The sequence below is a fragment of the Pipistrellus kuhlii genome, unplaced genomic scaffold, assembly GCF_014108245.1.
Source record: "Pipistrellus kuhlii isolate mPipKuh1 unplaced genomic scaffold, mPipKuh1.p scaffold_m20_p_22, whole genome shotgun sequence".
Taxonomy (NCBI): domain Eukaryota; kingdom Metazoa; phylum Chordata; class Mammalia; order Chiroptera; family Vespertilionidae; genus Pipistrellus; species Pipistrellus kuhlii.
The window spans coordinates 8955917-8980914 of NW_023425521.1; the positions used below are offsets into that span (position 1 = coordinate 8955917).

At 40.4% G+C, this 24998-nt stretch overlaps 1 protein-coding gene across 8 annotated transcripts in view; it reads right to left on the reverse strand.

Annotated features, from left to right (window-relative positions):
- The window catches only part of TANC2 (tetratricopeptide repeat, ankyrin repeat and coiled-coil containing 2), a 247611-nt gene extending 223481 nt beyond the window's left edge, over window positions 1-24130 (reverse strand). For 3 of the 8 annotated variants that reach the window (XM_036450642.2, XM_036450640.2, XM_036450639.2), the window contains exon 1: window positions 23881-24127. The gene's annotated coding sequence lies outside the window, so the exon portion shown is untranslated. Of the gene's footprint in view, window positions 1-23880 lie in introns of all 8 variants that reach the window. The other 5 variants (XM_045586332.1, XM_036450637.2, XM_036450644.2 and 2 more) reach the window with 3 other exon arrangements.
- Between the last annotated feature and the right edge of the window lie 868 nt (window positions 24131-24998).

Below are 24998 nucleotides of genomic sequence, written 5' to 3' on the forward strand. Positions count from 1 at the left end.
TTAAGAAATGGCTCAGGAGAAAATATAAGGCAGACTGTTTAATTATCCCAGTATTTTCAACAAATCAGAAACAGCATTAGGAATCAAGTTTTTCAATATCTGTCTTCAATCATCATCAATGCCATATCTGATTCTCTCTTTATACCAAACAAATAAGAGATTTAATTGTATTAGTGCAAATGGTAAGAATTGGGGCTTTGGGAAATCTTCTCCATTGCCACTTACTAGTTTTCTGAGTGTGAGCAAACTATTAGCCTTTCAGAGCCTCAGTTTCCTCATTTGAATATTGAGGCTAATGCTATATAATAAAACTCTAATATGCAAATGGACTGAACTGTGGAACAACCAGTAGAATGAATTGTCACTATGATACACACTGACCACCAGGGGGCAGGCGCCCAATGCAGGAGCTGCCTGCTGGTGGTCAGGGTGCTCCCACAGGGAGCGCCATTTGGCCAGAAGACAGGCTCATGGCTGGTGAGTGCAACTGTGGTGGTGGGAGCTAATCCTGTCTCCGTGGCAGCGCTAAGGAGCAGTGAGCAGGCTGGCGGTAAGGAGGGGTCCCAGACTACAAAAGGGATCCAGGAACTGCGAGAGGTATGTTTGACTGCCGGCTTAGGCCCAATCTCCCAGGCGGACATCCCCTGAGGGGTCCTGGACTGTGAGAGGGTGCAGGTCAGGCTTAGGGTTACTTTGCCTTAATACATGATTTCATTGTACGTCAATTCAAGTGCATGAATTTAGTGTACCGGGCCTCTAGTAATCCATTCAGTTGTGAAAATTAAGGGAACTAACATAAATAAAATACTTACCACAGTCTGGCACCTACTAAGCAATCAATAAACACTGTATTTATTGAGGATACAAACCATCATCAATTTTTCCCAAATCTCTGATCATCACTTTTCTAAACTCCTTACTTCTTGGTTTATAACTACACTGGCTGCTGACTTTTTTTTTTTTTTTTTTTAATGTCACTTTCCTAGAAGTAAACTTTTGTATAAGTAAAATAATTTCTCATAGCTTCTCTGAGATAAAGTTCAAGGGAAAAGTTACACAAAAACCATGGCTCCTTTTCCCCATCCTGAAGAAAAGTAGAGTCTAATCTTGCTTTGTTCTGTCTCTGCTCTGTTCCCAGGGAATGCTGAAGAACTAGAGTTGGTTATGGTTTTGTCTTCTGAAAGGACCTTCAGAGCTGTGTCTTGCCGGGGTGCTGGATTTGTAAATCTGAGGTAACTAAGACACACTCAATGAGAATCTTATTTTTATATTTGTCCCAATTTTGTGGCCCTAATTGTATGCCATTTTTTAAAAATTTCCCTTCCTTATTTTCCTCCAAATTCCTAATATGCCTATATGATCCTATCACACAAAGTAGCTGTTACTCTACCTAATAGATGATCCCATTGTACATCAACATTTAAATTTCAATAATCATTCTTGCCCTGGCCAGGTAGGTCAGTTGGTTGGAACATCATCCCTTCACAACCAAAAAATCAGGAATTCAGTTCTCAGTCAGGGCACATACTTAGGTTGCTGGTTCAATTCCCGGCCCAGATCGAGGAGCATGTGGGAGGGTACCAATCAATTTTTCTCTCTCACATCAATGTTTCTCCTTATCTCTCTTTCCCTCTCCCTCTAACAATCAATGAGCATGTCCTTGAGTGACGACTGAAAAATAAATCATTCTTACACAGGAACATTATTGCTATGCTCATATATGATCAGAGAAAGCCTCACTATACTATGAACAAAGTTTAAGTGCTGTAGAAAATCTACAAAAAAGTAATTAGAGCAAGAAAGTATGTCTAGTCTAAGACATCCTATGAACAATACAATTTGATTTCCCAGATATTTGTCCCTTATTTTCTTGCAATAAAAATTATTGCTCTCACCAAGCAAAAATATCACAGATGAATCTTCAAGTATAAGACTTACTGTAATGACTATAAAACTATGGAGAACATTCATCTTTCTCAATACTTTTTTTAATCATGTTACTTTTCATTTCTACATTTCAGTTTCTGCCCTCCCCCCTCCCAAAAAAACCTTCACTTTCTCTCCCCTCAGTTGTGTATTTACCCCCTACTACATCTTCAATACAATAGCAGGTAATAGTTATTGAACTCCTAACTGTACACCAGAAATTGTGCTAAACATTTTACATCCATTCATTCAACCCCAAAATCCTATAAAATGTGTCTTTTACAGATGAGAAAACTGAGGCTACACAGGGTCCAGTAACTTACCACAAGTCACACACCTTAACAAATAAAACAAGTCAGAATGTGAACTCAGATGTGCCAGATTCCAAAACCTGTGTTTGTAATTACTTTTTCCCTATATATGATGAGATAGTGTTTTTCTTTAAATTCATTTTTAACATGTAGTTCATTGTCTGGCATGTAAAATTCAATAAATATTTTCTGAAAGGATGTTTAATTATACTGACATTCAAAATGTCCCACTGTAAGAGAGGAAGAAATTTCCTCTATTCCTTCATGCAAACCTTCCCCAAGAAAACTATGATCACTGGCAGTGGGGAAAGGAGGAAGAGACCTTAGGCTTTTTTCACCCACTATAGATAGTAATTTCTAATTGTTGTAATATCTCTACTATACATATTTTATCATATGTTTTTCCACGTTTATAAGTAAGCTACACAAACATGTTTTAATGAGTAGGCATTAGTAAGACTAGAGAGAAGAAAAAAATGTGGCCCAAATAAATATACGAAGTGCCTTATAAAAAATTATATGGATATAAAGCAAAATGAGAATTATTTTGCCAATTTGAAGTCAAATTATCTTTAACAGAAACATTTATCAAAATATCAGGTTGGTGACACTTTATAATTTGATACATAGTGTTTCTGTCAAGCATGTTAAGAAATAATATTATGTAGGCATATGGTCACTATAAATCACAGAATACTAATCAACTTAGTAAAAGAAACCTGAAGTGATCTGATTGCCTATATTTTCCCGGTTATATATATTTTTTTAATATAATATCTTTTTTTTTTATAGAGAGGAAGGGAGAGGGATAGAGAGTTAGAAACATCAATGAGAAAGAAATATCCATCAGCTGCCTTCTGCACGCCCCCTATTGGGGATTGAGCCTGCAACCAAGGCACCTGACCTTGACCGCAATCAAACGTGGGACTCTTCAGTCCTCAGGTTCTATCTGCTGAGCCAAACCAGTCAGGGTATAATCTTCAGGTTATTAAACATTATTATATTTAGTTTCATTTGAAGAGTCAGCCACAGCCCTTATCAAATGCTTGTGATAATCCTCTATTTGAACAGATCTCAACAAAATTATTTACAGCATTCACAGTTTATCTTGATTCTGATACAAGAATCTCTTCATTTTCACATATCCCAAAAAAAGTATCAGGTACCCTCTGGTACTCGTGATAATTTTTTAAACACCAATAAACTACTCTTAAAAGGCATCACATTGTATTAAATTATCTTAAATACTATTTATACAAATCAGATGCTAAGTGAACAATATAAAGAGGTCATGTAACATAATGGAAAGAGTATAATCTTTGGACAGAGATTTATCAAGTACTAACTGTATGACTGTACAACTTATTTAGCCTCTCTGATTCCTAATTTTTCCTCTACCACAAACATGAAACCATCTAACTTACAAAGCTGTTTTTAAGAAATAAAGATGTATAATTGCATACTACCTACTAACTGTTAAAGTTGCCTATCCCAAATTCTCCCTCTTTTTTATTAACAAAACACTAATTTTGGATAAGGTGGCAATACGACTAAAATATCAGACTCCCTGTATCTATTGGTGACCAGATGACCAGTGGTAACCAATGAAATGAAAATATAAGGCTTAGAGCAAGGAATAAAGAAAAACTACTGTTTTAAAACTAAAATGTCTGGGGAAGAAGTAGCTATCTTGCAATCCATAAGGCAAAAGCCACCCTTCATCGATAGCAGAGAAAAAAACATAGCAGGAGCCTGTGTCCCTGATGGCACAGTAGAACTCCTTATTTTCTGTTACCTGAAAAAAAAAAAAAAAAATCCCATTTGATTAAACCACTCTATCTGAGTTTCTATTACATATAGCTGAACACAGTTAACATTATGTAAAAACACCTAGAAAAAGAATCCCCGGCCCCTCCCAAAAAAAGAATCCACCCAGAAGATCAGTAAAGGCAATTACTTCACAAAATTTCTTATTTAACAGAATGTGTTAGGTTATTCATCAGTAAAGTAGTGTTAAATTATTCATCTATAAAGCAATGATACAGTGGGATATCAACCAACACAAACACACACACACCCATTATTAAAAATGAGGTATAATAATGTATTCATTAAGATAAAAACTCTACCAGAAATTTTTATCTTAATCAGGAGGATCAAAGAATGATAGCTTTCATCAAGAAAGGTGTCCTTGATGAAACAGAAAAAAGAAAAATGCAAACGGGTAAAAATTCTATTATTATAGCTTCATTCTCTGATATTTTAAGTACTAGTGATGTGGTGCATAAAATTTGTGCACGGTGGGGAGGGGGGTTCCCTCAGCCCAGCTTGCCCCCCTCACAGACTGGGAGCCCTCAGGAGATGTCCTACTGATGGCTTAGGCCCACAGTCTGGCCACCCGCTGTGGGAGGTGACTGGGCTAATCAAGGGAAGGCACCAGTCCCTTTATCCCGCTGCTACAGCCACTGCCAGTCACTGCAGCCACCAAGGTGTTTTAATCAACACGGACTCTTCATTGTGAAAATATGACAACTTTCTTTAGGCATTTTCAAGATGTGTCTTTCAAAGAATATGACCTTTCTTTCTTTCTTTTTTTTTTATCCACACCTGAGAATATGTTTCCATTGATTTTTAGAGAGTGTGGAAGAGAGAGGGAGAGACAGAAAGAAACATCAATGTGATAGGGACACTTTAATTGGTTGCCTCCTGCCTGAGCCCTGACTTGGGCCCCGGTCAGGGAGGAGCTTGTAACCTAGGTACATACCCTTGATCAGAATCGAACCCGGACCCTGCAGTAAGCAGGCCGAGGCTCTATCCACTGAACCAAACCAGCTAGGGCAAGGATATGACATTTCTTAGCCCCTCCAGAAGTGGACCTTCATTTTTTCCTCCAGGAGTGTGGTGGAAAAACCCTAGATCACCTTTTTGAATTCTTATAACCCAAGTTACCAAGAACACTGCAAGTGGCAGCATACACAGAGCTTAGCCAATGAGTGGTCAGAAAAGGCATTTACTCTTGAACTGGTTTGGCTCAGTGGATAGAACGTAGGCCTGCAGACTGAAAGGTCCCAGATTTGATTCCTATTAAGGACATGTACCTTGTTTGGAGGCACATCCCCAGTGGGGAGTGTACAGGAGGCAGCTAATCGATGTTTCTCTCTCATTGATGTTTCTGACTGTCTATCCCCCTCCCCTCTTCCCTATAAAAAATTGATAAGATGCATATATTTTTTTAAATGGTGTTTCCTCTGCAGCTCATGCGGCCCCTGCATTGTGTCCACTGGCTAGAGGCATGTTCCCACCACCCAGTGGTGGCCCACTGGGGTCTCCGCACATCCCAGAGGCCAGCAGCCAGCCCCATCGTGGGCACTGGGCTAGAGGTGTGGACCCAAACCACCACTTGGCACCAGAGCACATGCAAGCGGCTGCACCCATAGGCATGGAGTGGCCAGGGGGCATTATGGTACCCCTGCCCCTCAGGGCCTAAATGCAGGCCTACAGATTAGGAGCAGCCTGGGTCCCAAGAATGTTCCCAGGCCACTCAGCGCCTACATATACAAATTAACCTCCATATTTGTTGGGTTAATTTGCATAGTTGCTCTGATTGGCTGGTGGGCATAGCAGTTATGGTTAATTTGCATGTTTCTCTTTTTATTAGATAGGATACCCACACCACAATGTACAAACTCAAATGCTATCGAAGAAGGGAAGTAAACACAACTGGAACTAAGGATTCTATTTCAGATAAAGTAACATTTTGAATGGATAGTTGACAGATAAATATTAAGAAAAAAGTGGGTTTTTTTAAGCCAAAAATCTTATCTTCAAATAATAAAATAAATTACAAAATGATAATCAAAAGATAATTTTCTGGGTCATAATATAGAAGAGTAAAGTATAATATGAAGTAAAGTAGGCAGAATTGATACATAATATAATAATCAGGGAAAGGGGCAGAGAAAAGGTGAGAATAGATCAAGACAGAATCAGAAAACAGAGTTGGTTATAAAAAAGAGAGAGAAAACTTTAAAGGTAAAGTTTTAAGTTAACCCACTTATAACTTTAAACCCCACTCACCTACACCCTTTCCCAGATCCTTTTCTGTCACCTAAGCAAACATACTTAATATCACCTTTAAATCTTTCCCTCTACAAATTATCCAGTCTTCCTCCTTAATATTATCTTTCCTTATCCTTGTGAGTTCTGGAAGACCTATTAAAATCCTATTTTTCTACAAATTTCTCTGATAATCTCCACATGCATTCATAATATTTAAAACAATTTTTCTAGATGTACTTCTACAGTAAATGAATTTAAGTTTTTCTTTCTTCTGATTATGAGGCATGCCAAAGTTTGAGAACCACTGCTGTAAGCCTTTTAAAGAGCTCTAAGTTCCTGAAGAATATGATGAAATAAGCTACCTGGGGGAAAGAAAATCCCAGCAGAAGGAACAGTGATTGCTTTGCCCTGATACACCAAAGTTGCAGGTTCGATCCCAATCAGGGCATATTTAAGAGTCAACCAATGAATACATAAATCACACACACACACACACACACACACACACACAAATGCCTTGAGTAACAGTAAATAGGTGGTAAATTATCAAGTCCCAATGAAGTCAAAGAATTAAGGTTGCTGATAGAAGTGAGCCAGAAAAACTAGAGGTGGTAGTTGGGAGAGCAAAATGGCAGAAATTGTCATTAAAAGTTGTAGTAATTGGTAATAAATAACAAGGTCTAATAAGACAGTGACTCTCAATCTTGGCTGCACATTAAAGTCACCTTGGAAAACTATTAAAAATAATATCCCAGACTAACCAAATCAGAATCTCTGGGAGTGAGTCCAAGAAATCTGGAGTTTTACAAAGCTCCCCAGTTAATACAGATGCAATAAGGGTTTAAAAACATCTGCATAGGATAAGCTATAAAAGTGAATGACTGAGGTAGAAGACAAGATCAGTAGAGAATTCAAGAGGCCAGACTATCAGGATCAACTGTATGGATACTAAAATAATTAATTTTAACTGGAGTCATAAGAGAGTAACAATAAGCCCAGAAGAAATCTAGAAGCAATTATGAGAAACAAAGAGGAGGAGCCAGCATTTAAAAACTCTTCAGGGAAGAAATCAGTTTCCGTTAGAAAAAAAAAAAGTAATAATGTTTAGATAAGAGTTTAAAGATGAGGAATTTTGCAGATAACTGACAATGAGCTCCAGAAGGACAGAAGAAGGGTCTCATGATCTTGAATGGGTGAAAATTGGGATCAGACAACAGAGAGGAAGTTAATAGAAGATCCAAATACAACTACTGAAGAATAAGTCAGGAAGTCTCAGAAAGCAAGCTGCCCTATTTTTTAACCCTACACAAAAACAACAAAAGAAAAAGCTCTATAAAGATAGAAAAACTTTTCCTGATCCAGCCACATTCAAACAGATTTTTAAAATTAATTTCAAATAAAAGTGAGTGACAGAAAAGTATCAATGTCAATCTTGTACAAAGTTGTTATAAGAAAAAGGAGATTAATATCTCTACAATGAAACCATGCCAGAAAGACATGCCCATATAATAGATCAAAACTGTAACATGCTATTTCAAAATTAGCTAAAAAACACCTTAAGAAAATGCACAAGACATGAATGAACAGATGTGAGAATTACACAAACTAAAATGAGATGACATTAACTCAGGAAAGAATTAAAAATGAAAGAATCAATGGTACATCTACACAATGGAATATTACACTGCGGTAAAAAGAAAAAAAAGAAGAAAAAAAAAAAGAAAGAAAAAAAAGAAGGAATTCTTACCATTTGCAACAGTATGGATGGAACTGGAGAGCATTATGCTTAGCGAAATAAGCCAGTCAGAGAAAGCTAAATATCACATGGTCTCACTCATTTGTGGGATATAATTAACAATATAAAAACAGATCCAGAGACAAAGATCAGACCATCAAACCTCAGAAAGGTAGGGGAGGGTGAGCGTAAGGGGGAAGAGATCAACCAAAGGACTTGTATGCATGCACATAAGCCTAACCAATAGACACAGATACCAGGGGGGTGAGGGCATGACTGAGGGGTTTAGGGAGGGTGGGGGGATGGGGGAATAATGACGCATATGTAATACCTTAATAAAGGGGGAAAATTAAAATTAAAAAGAGAGTAAACCTGAGGGGGGGGGGGGGGGGAAAGGATCATTGCAGAAATGAAGACAGGAATGAATAAAGGCAGATAATCCCTTAAGAAAAATAGATAAGCCTGGCTGGTGTGTCTCAGTGGTTGGGCATCAACCTATGAACCAAGTCCAAGAGTCACAGTTTGATTCCTTGTCTAGGCACATGCCGGGATTTCAGTCTTGATACCCAGTGGGGGGTGTGCAGGAGGCAGCCGATCATGATTCTCTCTCATCATTGATGTTTTTCTCTCTCCCTTCCTTTTTGAAATCAATAAAAATATTTTTTTAAAAAGCAGGTTAAAAAGGAGGAAAATTTCATAACTCAAAAGATAAGGATTTGAAAATGATAAATACTGAAGACAGGCAAAAAATATTGAACATATGAATTATATAAGATTCCCTGAAGAAGAAAATCAAAGCATGGAACAGAATATAAAAAATGTTTTAAACTTCCCTAAAATAGAAAAAATATTTGAAACCACTTTTTGAAAAAGCACAATTTGTCCCTAAGAATATCAACTTAGAATGAACAAAATGATTTTACTAAACATTAAAGAATAACACACACAAAAAGAAAAACCGGGACCAGAAAGGGGAAAATCAAAAACTACACAGACAAGAAGAGTTCAAGAAATGAGAGATGAACGAACTGGCAGTATTGGGTTTCTCATGATAATGAAAGTGATAAAGTGCATAATGAGATTAGACTGATAATCTCAGGGGGTCATAAAAGTAGCACAATTATATAGAAGATAAAGAACCAGTTACTTATAAAGAAAGAACAGACTGGCATCAGATTTACCTATTGCACAAGAAGCTTGATGACAGTGGTATAAGCTATATATGTTATATACGAAAAAAATAATTGTAACTGAAAAACACTATATCCAAGGATTCAGAAATTATACCACATATACTCTGAGGAAAGTACTACAAAATGTTATAAAATGCTTTTCTGGCATCTGTTTTGATAGTCACTGGTCTCTTTTTTTCCAGTCTTCATCATTCCTAGTGTTATAGCTGGCAGTATAAATATAACCAAATCCAAAAACAATATTATATACAACCATTCCTGGAAATTGCTTCAAGAAACTTAAATCTCAAGTAATGCATATTTTGAAAACAAGCACAAGAAAAGCCTCAAAAAGATTTAGGCCAGTGTTTCAAAGACAATGAGCACCATTTCAGAGGCCAATAAGATGCTCATAAAACCCAAAGTAATAAAATAGAAGATCTTAAAATGTGCCAGCCCTAAACTGAACAGACCCACCTGTACCATCCATTTCTGTCTCTGGAAGTATGCTTATTTTCATACTGTCAACATACCAGGCTTTGACAACCAAAGGCCAGTTATCCCCAACACAAAGTCCCCCCACTCACCCCAAAAGAGAAAGATAATCATATAGTTTTTATCTTGTAGTATATTAATGTAACAAATCTATATATATAAAAGCCTAATATGCAAAGTGTCCCCTCAGGAGTTTGACTGAACAGTTCAATCACTTGCTATAAAGTGCAATGACCACCAGGGGACAGTGCAGAATGAAGGAAGTCCAAGTCCGGGCAGCCATGTTTTCTTAAATGAATAAAGCAAGTTACAAAAAGCCTGTGTATGTGGAGTGTAAAAGTAGGTTTACAATTGTGAGTACACGAAACACAGTTTATTCTTTTTTTTATTATCATTTATTAAATTACGAGTCCTGGTGCAAGCATAATTTGTGCATGGGGGAGTCCCCTCAGCCCAGCTTACACCCTCCCACAATCAGAAACTGCTGACTCCTAATCTCTCACCTGCCTGCTCACTCCTAACCACTCGCCTGCTTGCCTTCTCACTCCTAACTGCTTGCCTGCCTGCCTGCTAGCTCCTAACAGCTCACCTGCCTGCCTGCTCACTGTGCATCACAGTGACCAGTTATTCTGGTCGTTTCATCGTAATCGTCACTTAGGCTTTTATATATATAGATAGATTTTATTTTTTCCATAGGAACAATTATAAGACTTTTGCCACAAATTGTATGCTTACATGTTTTTGAGCAAAGAGAAAGATGTTGAGAAATACTCAGCATTGGTTAAAGTTGGAGTGAATGTGGAAAAGGGAGACCTGGAGGGAAGACCTTTTTCTTTATTTACCCATTTTGTTTATTTTCGTGGTTGCAAGCAGAGTATTACTTTTGAAAGTTTTTTACAAGGTAAAATGTGGGATAAGGAATAATAGGAGAAAACACTAGTTATAACTAAAAACAATTGATATTTGTTGACAATAAATGGCTACCTCTAGACATTTTCAGCCAATGACAAAAAGAGAATTAAATTATCTAAAGCAAGGAGATAATCATTATAAAGTTCATTTATTTAAAAACACAAAAGCTGCCTGACCAGCGTGGCTCAGTGATTGAGTGTTGACCCATGAACCACGAAGTCATGATAAGATTGCCAGTCAAGGCACATGCCCACGTTGTGGGCCCAATCCCCATTGTGGGGTGTGCAGGAGGCAACCAATCAATGATTCTCATCATTAATATTTCTATCTCTCTCTCCCTCTCCCTTCTGCTCTGAAATCAATAAAAAAATATATATTTAAAAAAATAAATAAATAAAAACACAAAATCCTGTGGCTCTCATGGGGCATGCCCACACCTTTCCCCACCCTCTTCCCATCACATGTGCTTCCCTTGCCTCTCTCTTTCTTCTAAGCACCAAGGGCCCTTCTGTCTCTGTAACTTGTTCCCTGAGTCTATTTCTTCTACAGCTCACTTCTACTTCTATGACTTTCTAAATAAACTTTGTCTTACAGTTTGTGCCATGGCTCTGGATTCTTCCTTAGCCAGAACTCAAGTAAAAAAAATACAAATCCTATATAATAAAAGCCTAATATGCTAAGTGTCCGGTCAACTGGTCAACCGTTTAACCAATCAAAGCATAATATTTTAATGATATGCTAAGGCTGCTCAATCACTCTCTATGATGTGCACTGACCACCAGGGGGCATACAGTCAACCGGTCAACCAGTCGCTATGATGTGCACTGACCACCAGGGGGCAGATGCTTCAACCGGTAGGTTTGCTTGCTGGTGGGGTCCGGCTGACCAAGACTAAGCAAGACAGGCCAGACACACCTTGGAGCCCTCCTACAGTCCCTTCCCAGCTGGCAAACCTCCCATGTCCCTTTCCAGTCCCGATCATGCACTGGTGGGTTCCCTCACCCTGGCCTACACCCTCTCACAATCTGGGACCCCTCGGGGGATATCAGAGAGCTGGTTTTGGCCTGATTCCACAGGCCAGGCTGAGGGACCCCACTGATGCACAAATTTGTGCACCGCCCTCTAGTATAAATATAAAAGTCCAATCTGGAGCCAAAGTTGCATGTAAGTGGTCTTTCCCAAGTGCATTAAGCAAGACGCCTTCAGGATGAACTAGTTTTTATTTTAGAACTAGCACAAACATAGATATTAGGACAACTAAGAATAAAACTAAGAGATAGTGAGTCAAGTCCATTTAAAGAAACATATTCAACGACTAATTGTATAATTATACACAGATGAGCAGAAATGAACAAAATGTTGTAGAAATAATTGAAGCTTGGGAAAAATGAGATTTTGAATAGTTAGCTTACCATACTTTTTTAAAAGGACAGGCAAACTTTTTCTATTATTTTACACTGTAAATAAACAAATCCTTTTTATTAAGTAAATCACAAAAGAAAACAAACCACCTTGACTGACTGCCACATACAAATTTTTTAAAAAGAAAAATTACATGGAGCATGGAATGGGGGTAGAAGTGGGTGTATAAAGTTATCACAAACAGAAAGTTCAAGTTATTCACAAAAGTGAAAGATGTTTATAAAAGTTGAAAATGTTTACATGATTGAATTGAAAAAAAATTGTCAAAAAACTCTTTGTGTCAAGCTGTGATTTACTACATTATAGAGATTAAAAATTAATTTTTTGTCAAGTTTGTGCTGCTTAAAGACAAACAGTCCAGAAAATAAATGTCTACTAGGAGTACGCCCAACAGCATCTCTCTGCTAAGACTTTTTATTTTAAACTTTATGGTATTCGCCAAAACCGGTTTGGCTCAATGGATAGAGCGTCGGCTTGGGGACTGAAAGGTCCCGGGTTCGATTCCGGTCAAGGGCATGTACCTTGGTTGTGGGCATATCCCCAGTAGGGGGTGTGGTGTGCAAGAGGCAGCTGATCGATGACTCTCTCTCATCGATGTTTCTAACTCTATCTCTCTCCCTTCCTCTCTGTACATAATAAATAAAAAATATATTTAAAAAAACAACAACAAAAAACTTTATAGTATTCAAGAACTCTTTCTTTCAGCTTTTAACAAATCCTTCATAAAAGAAAATCATAACACAAAATAAGTCAGTAGCCAAATTACCTTGAGTTTTTTTTAAATGACTTGCAAGGCTGAAAAGAAATGTAAGACAAGATAAAAATGCTAGTAAAAATACTGGGGAGGAGCTGTGGGAAACACATCAAAAAAGAGAAATCTAGGACACTTTCCAAAGAACTAATAAAAATTAACACTTCTTAAGTGCTAGACATTGTCCTAAGGATTTTCACTGACATTATTTCATTTCATCATCATCAAAACCTTGCGAGATAGCGCCAAAACCGGTTTGGCTCAGTGGTAGAGCGTCGGTCTGCGGTCTGAAAGGTCCCAGGTTCGATTCTGGTCAAGGGCATGTACGTTGGTTGCGGGCACATCCCCGGTAGGGGGTGTGCAAGAGGCAGCTGGTCGATGTTTCTCTCTCATTGACGTTTCTAGCTCTCTATCTCTCTCCCTTCCTCTCTATAAAAAAATCAATAAAATATATTTAAAAAAAAAAAACCTTGCAAGATAGGTATTAGCCCCTTAGTAACAGAACAATAATTCTAACCTGTTTTCATGATACAAAAACTCACAAATTGATATTCTACCTACTATACAATGTGTCTCATGATTGCAGAAATTCAAAGCTTCTTACAAATGAACAATAGTATTGTCATCCTACATAATAAAAGTAATATGAAAATTAGCCATCACTCTGCAACACCCACAAGCCACACTCACCAGCCAATCAGAGCGAGAATGTAAATAAACACAACCAAGATGGCTACAGCCACAGAGAGCAGGAGGGAGGCTTGGGTTTCCCAGGCAACAGCAGAAGCCAAGCTTTCTGCCTGCCCTGGCCTACTTAAGCCTCCACTCAAGGATACAAAGTTTCAATTATAGAAGGTAAACAAATCTAAACAGAAATTGCTGCCCACCACAAGTGAGCAGGAGGCTTGGCTCCGCTCCAGGCTACAAAGTTTCAATTGTAGAAGGTAAATGAATTCCAGATACCAGGGCTCCACTTGGGTAGCCAGGCGGTGTGGCCAGCCTGCAAACCACCACAGGCCCTTGCTCAGGCCGCCCCACGCCCCAAGGGAATCCCCACCCTGATCCAGGACACCCTTCAGGGCAAACCAGCTGGCCCCCACCATGCACCAGGCCTCTATCCTAGCTAATAAAAGAGTAATATGCAGATTGACCATCACTCCAACACACAAGATGGCTGCCCCCATGTGGTCAAAGATCCTGCCCCCATGTGGACACAAGATGGCCACCACAAGATGGCCAGCAGGGGAGGGAAGTTGGGAGGCACCAGGCCTGCAAGGGACGGCAATTGAGGGGGATCAGGTCTGCAAGGAAGGGCTGTTGGAGGTGATCAATCCTGCAGGGGAGGGCAGTTAGGGGTGACTAGGCTGGCAGAGGAGGGAAGTTGGGGGCAAACAGGCTGGCAGGGGAGCAGTTAGACATCAATCAGACAGGCATGGGAATGGTTAGGGGGTGATCACACTGGAAGGCAGAAGCTGTTAGGGGCAATCAGGAAGGCAGGCAGGTGAGCAGTTTGGAGCCAGCAGTCCTGGATTGTAAGAGGGATGTCCAACTGCCCTTTTAGGCCCGGTCCCACCGGATGGAGAAGGTGCAGGCTGGGCTGATACTCTCTCCCACCCCCCCCCCCCACCCCGTGCACGAATTTCGTGCAACAGGCCTCTAGTCCTATAATATAGAAATGTGAGAGTAACAACTTCCAAAGAAAGTCTATTTTCCTCGTTGAATCTCTAAAAAGGTAAAGGCTAAGATTCTCTGATGCTTAAGCAGGACTTGTAGTAAGTCTTCATCCCACATGTCTACTAAAGCTAATTAATTACCTTCATTCACCCTAATTCACAATCCTGGGGAGCTCTACAGGATTCCATGGAATTTGAAAAGAAACAGAATTCTAGAGCACCACAAACACCCATCAAGCTTCCATAGGCGGATTAGCTTGGGCTTATTATATTTTGACAACTACAGTTAGAAACTGTGGGACCTTACAACACAGGATTAGGAACAAAGGACAAGAAGAGATTTCATTTAGGCAGAAGCAATTTATTAAGATCTGAAGCAGATTCCCCATACCTAAAATGATTAAATAACAGTATCTACCCACTCCCATTTCCAAATTTAATAACTAATCTACTTATAAGGCTGTAATCCATAGGTAAGGAAAAAGGGGTTTTCATAGCAATAAAAATTGGTGCTGTATTTCTTTATGTTGTCAGTTTCTATAACCAGATATGGTAATGCAAGCATGGGGTTACAGAGAAGGAAATAAGCAATAGCTACCTGGTCCAAATATATCTACTTGAAATAACAAGCGTTTTCCCCTATCATTGCTTGTTTGCTCTTCTTTATAAGTTTTATGTAATACTTACTGATATTTATTAAAAGGAGTAAAAATCACTGTTTTCCTTTTCATATTTTTGCCGCCTAAAGAAAACTATAAAACTTATCAACATTGCCCAGTGAAACTTTAGGAAAATGATAAACTTTAATACATTTATTTTTAACAACATTTTTCCTACAAGTATATTGAGTAGCTAGGGCACAAAATTTTGAATTAAAACTTTAGGTTTTATTTAAGAAATCATATGAAATGTCCACCTTCAACTGAAAGACTACTGTAGTAAAAGTAACTTCTGTACACAGTAGTCAATAAGTATTTAAATGAATGATGTAATATTTTAATACACTGCATAAAAAATCCCACTTTTCCAACATAACTAATCTAGCTTAACTCATATTCCTTACATACAATGTGTCTGTATTATAAACTAATATGTAAAACCAAGGATCTTTACTTTCATATAACAATGATTTTTATGCAAAATATGAACAAGAGACCACCCTTGAGCAAACAAAGAAAAATGTTCTCTTATGCGCTGTGCTCCAAACCTCTCTGCTTAGGATACCTCTTCTAAGAGAAAGGAATAGAAGAATCAAATAGATTCCACATATGGGGAAGAAAGGAGGAGACATCTGTAATACTTTCAACAATAAATATAAATTTTAAAAAAGACGAATCAAATTATACACTTCATCAGAAACTGCTTTGGAGTTAGCCATAGTATGGGTGTCATATGGAGGTGCAATGGGAGTGCTCTGTCAGATAAATCACTACTAAGGCAAAGTGGCCAATCTTTTCTCAGTAAATAGACAGAAGCAATTATGCCCTACAGAGGCCTCCAACAGACATGGCTGGTCTTGTCTCCAACTCATGACATTTAATGAACGTTTAGTGGGCATAGACTATATAACAGACCAAGCATTGGTAAACTTTATCTATAAAGGGCTAAACAGTAAATACATATTTAGGCTTTGTGGGCTACATGTTCTCTATTATAGCTACCCACCTCTGCTGTTGTACCCAGAGAATAGCCACAGCCAATATGTAAATGACTAAGCATGGATATATTCCAATAAAGCTTTCTTTATGGCCAATGAAATTTAAATTTCCTACAATTTTCACATATCGCAAAGCATTATTCTTCTTTTGATATTTTTCAACCATTTAAACATGTAAAAACTATTCTTCTCTTTCAGGCCATTCAAAACAGATGCTGGGCTGCATGTGGCCCATATGCTATAGTTTGCTAACCCCTGTAATATAAAATGAAAATATTTCATCAAAAATTCACACAGAGAACTTTCTAACATCCTTGCCTTCACCCTAATAAATATTTTTTAATCTAGTTTAACTCTAGAGTTAGTTTTAATTATAGTCCAGGTGTTATTCTGAATAATTTAGATGGTATATATAAGTATGTATATTTTTGTAGAGAATGTTCTCTAACTCCACAATAAGAGATGAGAGCCTGGGTGGCGTGGCTCAGTGTTGAGCATTGACCTATGAACCAGGAGGTCACAGTCTGATTCCCTCAGGGCACATGCCCAGGTTGTGGGCTCAATCCCCAGAAGGGTATGTGCAGGAGGCAGCTGATCAATGATTCTCTGTCATCATTGATGTTTCTATCTCTCTCCTTCTCCCTTCCTCTCTGAAATCAATAAAGATATATAAAAAAAGAGAGAGATGAGGTTTCAAAGGCATAACTCAGACAACTGTCAACAATCTTTATTCTATAGAGCAACTAAAATGTACTAGTAGGTGCTCTATTTACTATGTACTGACTATGTTAATGCTGAACATAAAATATGAAAAGCCACAGTGCCTGCTTTCAAGGAGCTCACAAGCTAGTGATAAGGCATATAAATGATAAAAATGTGATATGACAACTACTATAATGTTCATACTTGACAGGTGCATTAGGAGAATTGACCAAAAAAATGGTATGCCCAACTCCACCCAGGAAAGGAGGCAAAACCTTCTTCACTCAAAAGATACTAGTTGAACCCAGCTGCAGTGGTTCGGTGGTTGAGCGTTAACCTATGAACCAGGAGGTCATGGTTCAATTCCTGGTCAGGGCACATGCCTGGGTTGTGGGCACAATCCCCAGTGTGGGGTGTGCAGGAGGCAGCTGATCAATGATTCTCATCATTGATGTTCCTATCTCTCTTTCTCTCTACCTTCTTCTCTGAAATCAATAAAAGTATTTTTTTTGTTTTTAAGAGAAGAGGAGATAGAGGAGGGAGAGAGATGGGAAAGGGGAGGAGGAGGGGGAACATCCATGTGAGAAACTTCAATCAGCTGCCTCCTACACACTCCCTACTGGAAATGGAGGCAGGAGCCCAGGCAAGTGCCCTGACTGAGGAATCCATCCAGAGATCTTAGGTGCATGGGGCAACACTCCACCAATGAGCCACACCAGCCAAGGCTCAAGTTGGTTAGTTTTTTGGGGGGTTTTTTTGTTTGTTTATTTATGTGTGTGTGTGTGTGTGTGTGTGTGTGTGTGTGTGTGTTTTAAGGAATTTGAAAGGTAGGATATACCATGCACTGAATAAAGGCAGAGATTGTTATTATGGAGAAGAAAGGGGAAAGACAGGACATGATAAGACTGATACCAACTTAATTCTTTTGCCTCTTAAACTTATCTTAAACTGTTATTTATCTTCAACTATTTAAGAACTAACAAAAGCTGAATGTAACGTATTTTTGTAACGTGTAACCCATGAAAAAGCAACTAGCTGATACTTATAGCATCCACAAAGCTTTGAAACGATTAATAGAATTTTTCAAATAAAATAAACTAAGTAAAAGAAATTTGTTTCCATAAATAATTATGTATCATAATTACTCAGAACTTCCTTTACCAGAAAATTTTTTCATTATTGCATCCTCAATCTGTTCTAGCCTTCTAAAACTCAGAAACCAATTTCTTATTCTTTATCCAGTATTATCATGAATATTAAGTACTAAAAATAAAATATCCTCTAAAAGAAAGAAAATAGACCACTGGGTGGGAAAATATAGCGGTAAGTCTAAGCTTTTTCTTTTAACCTATTTCTCTCCACAGATTTTTAAAGAGACTCCAAAGATATGTATTCTCCTCCATCACTATATATACATCTCCTTAACAAGTTTCTACAAAATAAGCTACTGAAATAAACCAAGTGACAATGTTCATGGTATTTTGACAAAGACTAAACTATTTATACAGTATATTTAATAATAGAATTTGATGACTATAGGCACTCTGCAGATACAACAGTGCTAAGTTTCAATTCATTCAGGGGTGGGGGAAGAGTCCAAATGATTAAATTAGCTTCCAAACTACTTTATAACATTTGTTATCCTGCCCAGACTAGTGCTAGAAAAGTAAACAGCATTCTGCAATAGTTTACTCTAGCTCCTTGAAATAAAATCTGGGTACCATCAGTAAAAACATTCCAACTAACATTGGTGATTCTTTCTGTGTAAATACAATCCAATATAATTCAACTAATATGACAAATCGTATGTCCCAAAAATTCAATTTTAATACTAGTGTAAAAGGAAGAAATATGATAAGGAGAGAATTTGATGCATTTCTTTTACATACCTTATATCTCATCAATATCAAATACCCTAATATTTTCCTTTTGAAACTACTAGTTTAGTATATTCCTTTCTAGACCTACTTCCTTCTCCATTCAAAATAATGCACACACAGTCAATTCAGAAAATACTAAAAGAGCAAAGACATTTATGGGGAAAAGGGAGGGGGGAAGCTAAGGATAGTCAAGAATCAATAATGAAAAAGGAAAACAAAAAAAATTTAAAAAGAATCAATGATGGAAGAGGGAAATAATCTAATTTTTTAAAATGTTAGTAAAACTGCTGAAACCGGTTTGGCTCAATGGATAGAGCGTCGGCTTGGGGACTAAAGGGACCCGGGTTCGATTCCGGTCAAGGGCATGTACCTTGGTTGCGGGCATATCCCCAGTGGGGGATGTGCAGGAGGCAGCTGATCGATGACTCTCTCTCATCGATGTTTCTAGCTCTCTATCTCTCTCTCTTCCTCTCTGTACAAAATCAATAAAATATATTTTAAAAAAAATAAAAAAATAAAAATAAAATAAAATGTTAGTAAAACTCTACGATAAAGATGTAAACAACAAATCTGATTTTGTAAGTGAACTATGCTAAAATAAACTACCAGCCAACATAAATACAGAGCATGATCTGAGTCTATGACAATTTATTCAAGTATATAAGCATACATCCAGAATGTTGTAATCATAATCTGTAGATTATATTGAATTCCCTTATTAATAAATGTATATAAAAGTGAAGGCAGCGTTTGATTACACAGGATATGTGATTCACAGAATGCAGAAAGTTTGCCTACGAGCAGAAAATAATTGTTACAAGAGTACGAGGTGACATTCCATTTCTCAAACTGGATGGAAGACATATGAGTATTGGCTGCACTGATATTCTTTATGTTTTACACATTTTAAAATATTACTTCATATATAGTTAATACCTATAAAATAATGTTTTAAGAGTGAGAAAAATCTGAGCAAATAAGTTATTTTAGGGGTTTTTTTTGTTGTTCTTAATCCTCATCTGAGGATATTTTTTCCATTAATTTTTAGAGAGGGAAGGAGGGAGAGGGGGAAAGAGAAAAGGGGAAAGACAGACAGACAGACGGACGGAGAAACATCGATTGGTTGCCTCTTGCACAAGCCCCAAATAGGGCTGGGGAACAAACCTGAAAACCAGATATGTGCCCTTGACCAGGAATTGAATCTAAGATTCTTTGGTGCAGGTCGATGCTTTACCACTGAGCCATACCAGCCAGGGCTAGTTTTTCTTTTTAATCCTCACCTGAGTGTATTTTTTTATTGATTTTTAGAGAGAAAGAGGGAGAGAAACATCAATGTGAGAAACATCGATTAGCTGCCGCCTGTATATGCCCCAACTGGGGATTGAGCCCCAAACTTAGGTATGTGTCCTGGTCAGGAATTTACAACTCTTTCGTGTGTGGGACAACTCTCCAATCCAGCTACCCAGCCAGAATTGAGCCAACAATTGTTGATGGCTGAGGTAAAATGTACATATGCACCCAATCCATTTTTGTTAACTGTTTAAAAATAAATAAATAAATAAGCCCTAGCCAGTTTGGCTCAGTAGCTAGAGTATCGGCCTGCAGACCCAAGGGTCCCAGGTTTGATTCCGGTCAAGAGCATGTATCTCAGTTGCAAGCTTCTCCCTGGCTGAGGCCCTGATTGGGGCCAGTATAGGAGGCAACAAATCGATATTTCTCTCTGTCTTTCCCTCTCTCTTCCACTCTCTCCAAAAAGCAATGGAAAAATATCCTCGGGTGAGGATTAAAAAATAAAGTGAAAAGGTAGAAAAATAGATAACTTCTCTTTAATTTTCCTAGAGAAAATTAGCAGTAAAGGTTTACTGGTATTAGTATACTCTCAGAGATACTATACACCACATGTGTCAAACACAAGGCCCGCGGGCCAAATCCGTCCCGCCAGGCCTTGCAATGTGGCCCGCACCTCGCTGTCATCACTGCACTCCACTGCGTTTCCATCACAATGACAGTTTATGACTGTTCAGTAAACCATTCGGCCCGCGATTTAGGCTGGATTTTAGATTTTGGCCCCTTCTCTGATTGAGTTCGACACCCCTACTATACACACATATATGTGTACACACACATACACATATCAAACTATAATACTTAAAAGATAACTTTCTACTTCTAAAGTTTCCTCCAAAGCCAACCTCCATCACAAATATTTCCTTAACCATAAAAAGTACTGATATGCCAGACTGGGCATGGCTCAGTGTTGAGCATCAACCTATGAACCAGGAGGTCACGGTTCGATTCCCAGTCGGGCATGGCACAAGCCTGGGTTGCAGGGTCGATCCCCAGTGTGGGTTGTACAGAAGGCAGCTGATCAATGATACTCTCTCATCACTGATGTTTCTATCTCTTTCTCCATCTCCCTTCCTCTCTCTGAAATCAATAAAAACATATTTTTTTAAAAAGTACTGATACTCCTCTACTCATAATCCCAGAAATAAATTACAAAAATAAATTCCTAAACAAAAATGTTCATATTGTAATTTTTGATGTATTTATAGGCTTAATATTTATTATCTTACTTTTTACATAGGTTTATCCACATCTATAATATTTGCTTTATGATGGGCACCTACATTTTAATGATGTGTGATAATACTAATTTGATTGAGAGGGCAATAAAGTATACTGGTGAAGAGCACAGAATTCGGAGCCAGAACTCCTGAATTGAAACTCAGCTCTTCTACTCGCTAGCTACATAATCGGGCAAGCTACTTAACATCTCTGTATTTCAGTTTCTCAACTGTAAAATGGAAATAACAGTACACTCCACATTGGGTGTTGAAACTAATTTAAACATGTATCACAGGACATAACAGGTGCTATGCAAGGATGAAATATTACTAAGGGTACTACTACTAACAATAGTACTGCACCATCTTCCCAAATATATTGAGACTATCTTTAGAACTTTGAATTAACTAAAACTAGATACTATTAGTAAAAGCAAACATTAAACCTGAAGGCTGATGAGCAGTGCGTTGGAAGCCCTGCCCCTCTGAAGTGAACAGGTGATTAATAAATCTACATAAGCACTCCATCAAGAACAATCTGAGAAGAGTGGTAGCTCCCAAGTGCAACTATCAATTTCTTCCCTTTCACAAGGGGGCAGTGATAACAAGAAAGAACGGGACTCTGCAACACCTCTCTCCGCAGACAGCAGGGGGTGGCAGTACATATGGCTTATAGTCAGAACAAAACAGGAAGACCCAACCGAACTGCTCTTTATTCTCCTCCGGCCTTCTCCTCTTTGCTTTAGCCTCAACATAGCCAGCTTCTAGGTGAGGAATAATATATCTACAGAAAAGAGACCAAAACCCAAAATTAATCCCCCAAGAAAACCCAGCCTTGTGTTTGAAGCAAACGATTCCTCAGTAGCTGAATTTGGATCCAGAAAAAAAAAAAAAAAAAGGAGAAAAAAAAAGCCAATCAGTATTAATTTTCAGATTACTGGCAAATTACTTACTGTCCTTAATAGGAGCACAACATTCAGGCAAGTAACACAGCTTATCTGCAGGAATTATAACATAAAACACTAAAATCCATCAATAATTAACCTCATCCTCATGAACGCATCCAGGCATTTCTGCTTGTTTCATGGTGTATAGACACCCATTGGCTGTATACACATCAGTTATATTAAAAAGCTCGTCTTTTGTTACCTCTGAAATTCAAGCTATGTTCTCACAATTCTCTCGAAACACAAATGTTCTTCTTCAATAGAAGTCACCATGTTTTGCAGCATATGAATTATAGACAGATAGAGACAGAGAGAAAAAGAGAGAGAGAATGTTGATTTAATATTTTATTTTTTGTGCTTAAGATGATCTACCTGGGAAATGCTGCAGAAGCACTCACTGGCAGTATCCATGTTGCTGCTTCTTATGCCACATTACTGCATACAATCTATTTTCCCTATTCTGCCACCACACAACCAAGAACAGGAACACATATATCACTACTGTCATTCACTGTAATTAAACATTGCCATAGGTTTTGGCTCCAACCCCTCAAAATGCCTGAAAAAAATGTATCCCTTTTGTTCACCATATTGTTTTGTTTTCCTCGTTCCTGATATGTTCACCTGTGTAAAAAGGAAGACAGAGGGACGTAGGGGGGAAAAAAATTTCCCTTCCCCTAAGTGATCTTCAACTCACAATTATGGTCAAGACGTGAGGGGGCAGGGGGGGAAATTGTGGTGTTGTTCCTTCTTTTCCAGGAGAGGAGCGGAGAGTGAATGCCACCCAAAACATCAAATCTTCTTCGTGCTAATTATCACTGTTTACATTTGGTGAAAAAAAAAAAACATTTTGAACATTCCACACCTGGGAGAGAAGACACCTGGCATAGGATACCATTGAATCAGTGCTCTACATGCTGATGTCAAAACCTGGGATTATGTTAGCCCTATTTTTTTTTTTCTTTCCCACCTCACAACCAGACACAATCTGCTTTTCTTCTTCCAGGTGAGTCCAAGCTCTAGAACTCAAAATAAATAAATAAATAAATAAATAAATAAATTGCCTATCCTAGCTGCTGTCGATTTCCTGTGATACATTGTCTAGCAATGAGCCTTATTAATAATCCCTTCTTATACTACGCCTCCTGTCCTGGGGGGTAATGCATATCCATAATAACACTTGTACCGTGAATTTCAACGCCACACAGGCCAACCTACCTACCCTCTGGTCTTACCTGGCACATTTCACAACTACTTTCATGCTGCTGCTGCTGCTGCTGCTGCTGCATTGTGGGGGGCATATTTTGCAACTCGTTCTGCACCACATTCCCTGCCACGTTTAGCAGTCTGCCTCGCATCCATCCTGGGTCCCCGTCACCCGGAGGAGGCTCTCTCGGTACCAAATTCCATGACACCTCTCGGTGAACGCCCCAGTGATGAGCGACCCCGGACCCAGGATGAAGCAGCCACCCTGAGTGCCAGCCACATCTGGAGCCAGCCTCCCCCACGCCTCGGACCCCGACCCCGGAGGCGGCACTCCGCCGCTCCTGTCGCTGCCTCCCCGCTCGACCCCCGCCCCTCTCCCTCCCCGGAGGCAGGCGAGGCGTCGGAGGCGAAAGCCCATGTCACCGCAGCGACCCCTCGTTCCTCCCGCTGCGCCCGGCCCCTTACCTGACGCTCAGAGGGGATCGCCGCACCTCGGGGGGTCAAGCCCCAGCCCCCCGGGGTCTCCGAGGTCCGCGCCGCCCGCCGGCGCCGCCGCGATCCCCACCGCACCTCGCTGCGCCCCGGCGCCCGCGGCGGGTCTGCGCCTCTGGAAGGCGCGGCGGGGCCTCGCGGGCCGCGAGCGGTGCTCCTGTCAGCGGCCGCGCGGGCGCAGGTCCTCGCCCCTCAGAGAGGCGGCGGCGGCGGCGGCGGCGGCGGGCGCCTCGCTCCGCCTCGCGCGCGGCACAGCCCGGAGGTGAGCGCGAGGGGGATGGGAACGGGGGCGGGGCCGCCGGAGGAGGCGCAGAGGGCGGCGGCGGCGGCGGCGGCGGCGGCGGCGGGAGGGCAGCGCTGGCGGCCCCCGGGCGCGGCGCTTGGCAAAGCTCGCGGCTTCCCCCGCCAGGCCGACGACGGCTCGCGTGAGGCAGCTGCGCCCGCGGCCGCGCCGAGCTGCGCTCCCAGCAGCCCGCGCCGGACGGGCCCCCGCTCGCGAGCGCCGCTGCCGCGCCGGGGGCGTCGCCCCCTCCGAGCGAGGCCGCCCGCAGCCCCGCCCCCTCCGGGCCGGGCGGGGAGGGGCGCGAGCGCGGAGGGAAGGCGCGTGCGTGGGGGCGCGTGCGTGGTGGGGCGCGCGCCCCCGCCCCCTGCGCGGCTTGGGGGTGGGGAGCGACCAGGAGAGCGCGGACCGAGCCGTTCCCTGCGCCCGGAGGTGGATCCCTGGCTCCGCCGCGCTGTGCGGTCCGGGCATTTCTTGTTCCCTCGGGGCGGGGGGCGGGAGGGGGGGCTGTGACTAGAGGGGTCGACGGCTTTCGGTGGAGAAAAGGGGAAGGAGCTCTATAGCAGACAAGGCCCTATAGCCGGCCCCGCCCCCAGGGGTGATGTCACTCTGGAGGTGCTGCTCTGTCACGTGCGCCCACGCCGGGCCTGTCCTCCGGCTTGGATGGCCAGAGCGGTCCTGTAGATTTCCCCCAAACCTGGGTCACCTCACGCCCGTGTCCCTCCAGGGCGTCATCGATCGCTTGCTCACGTCAGTTATTCTCTCCCTGTGCTCAGTTCTACTCTGTAGATTGTTTCGGTGGAAATCAGAA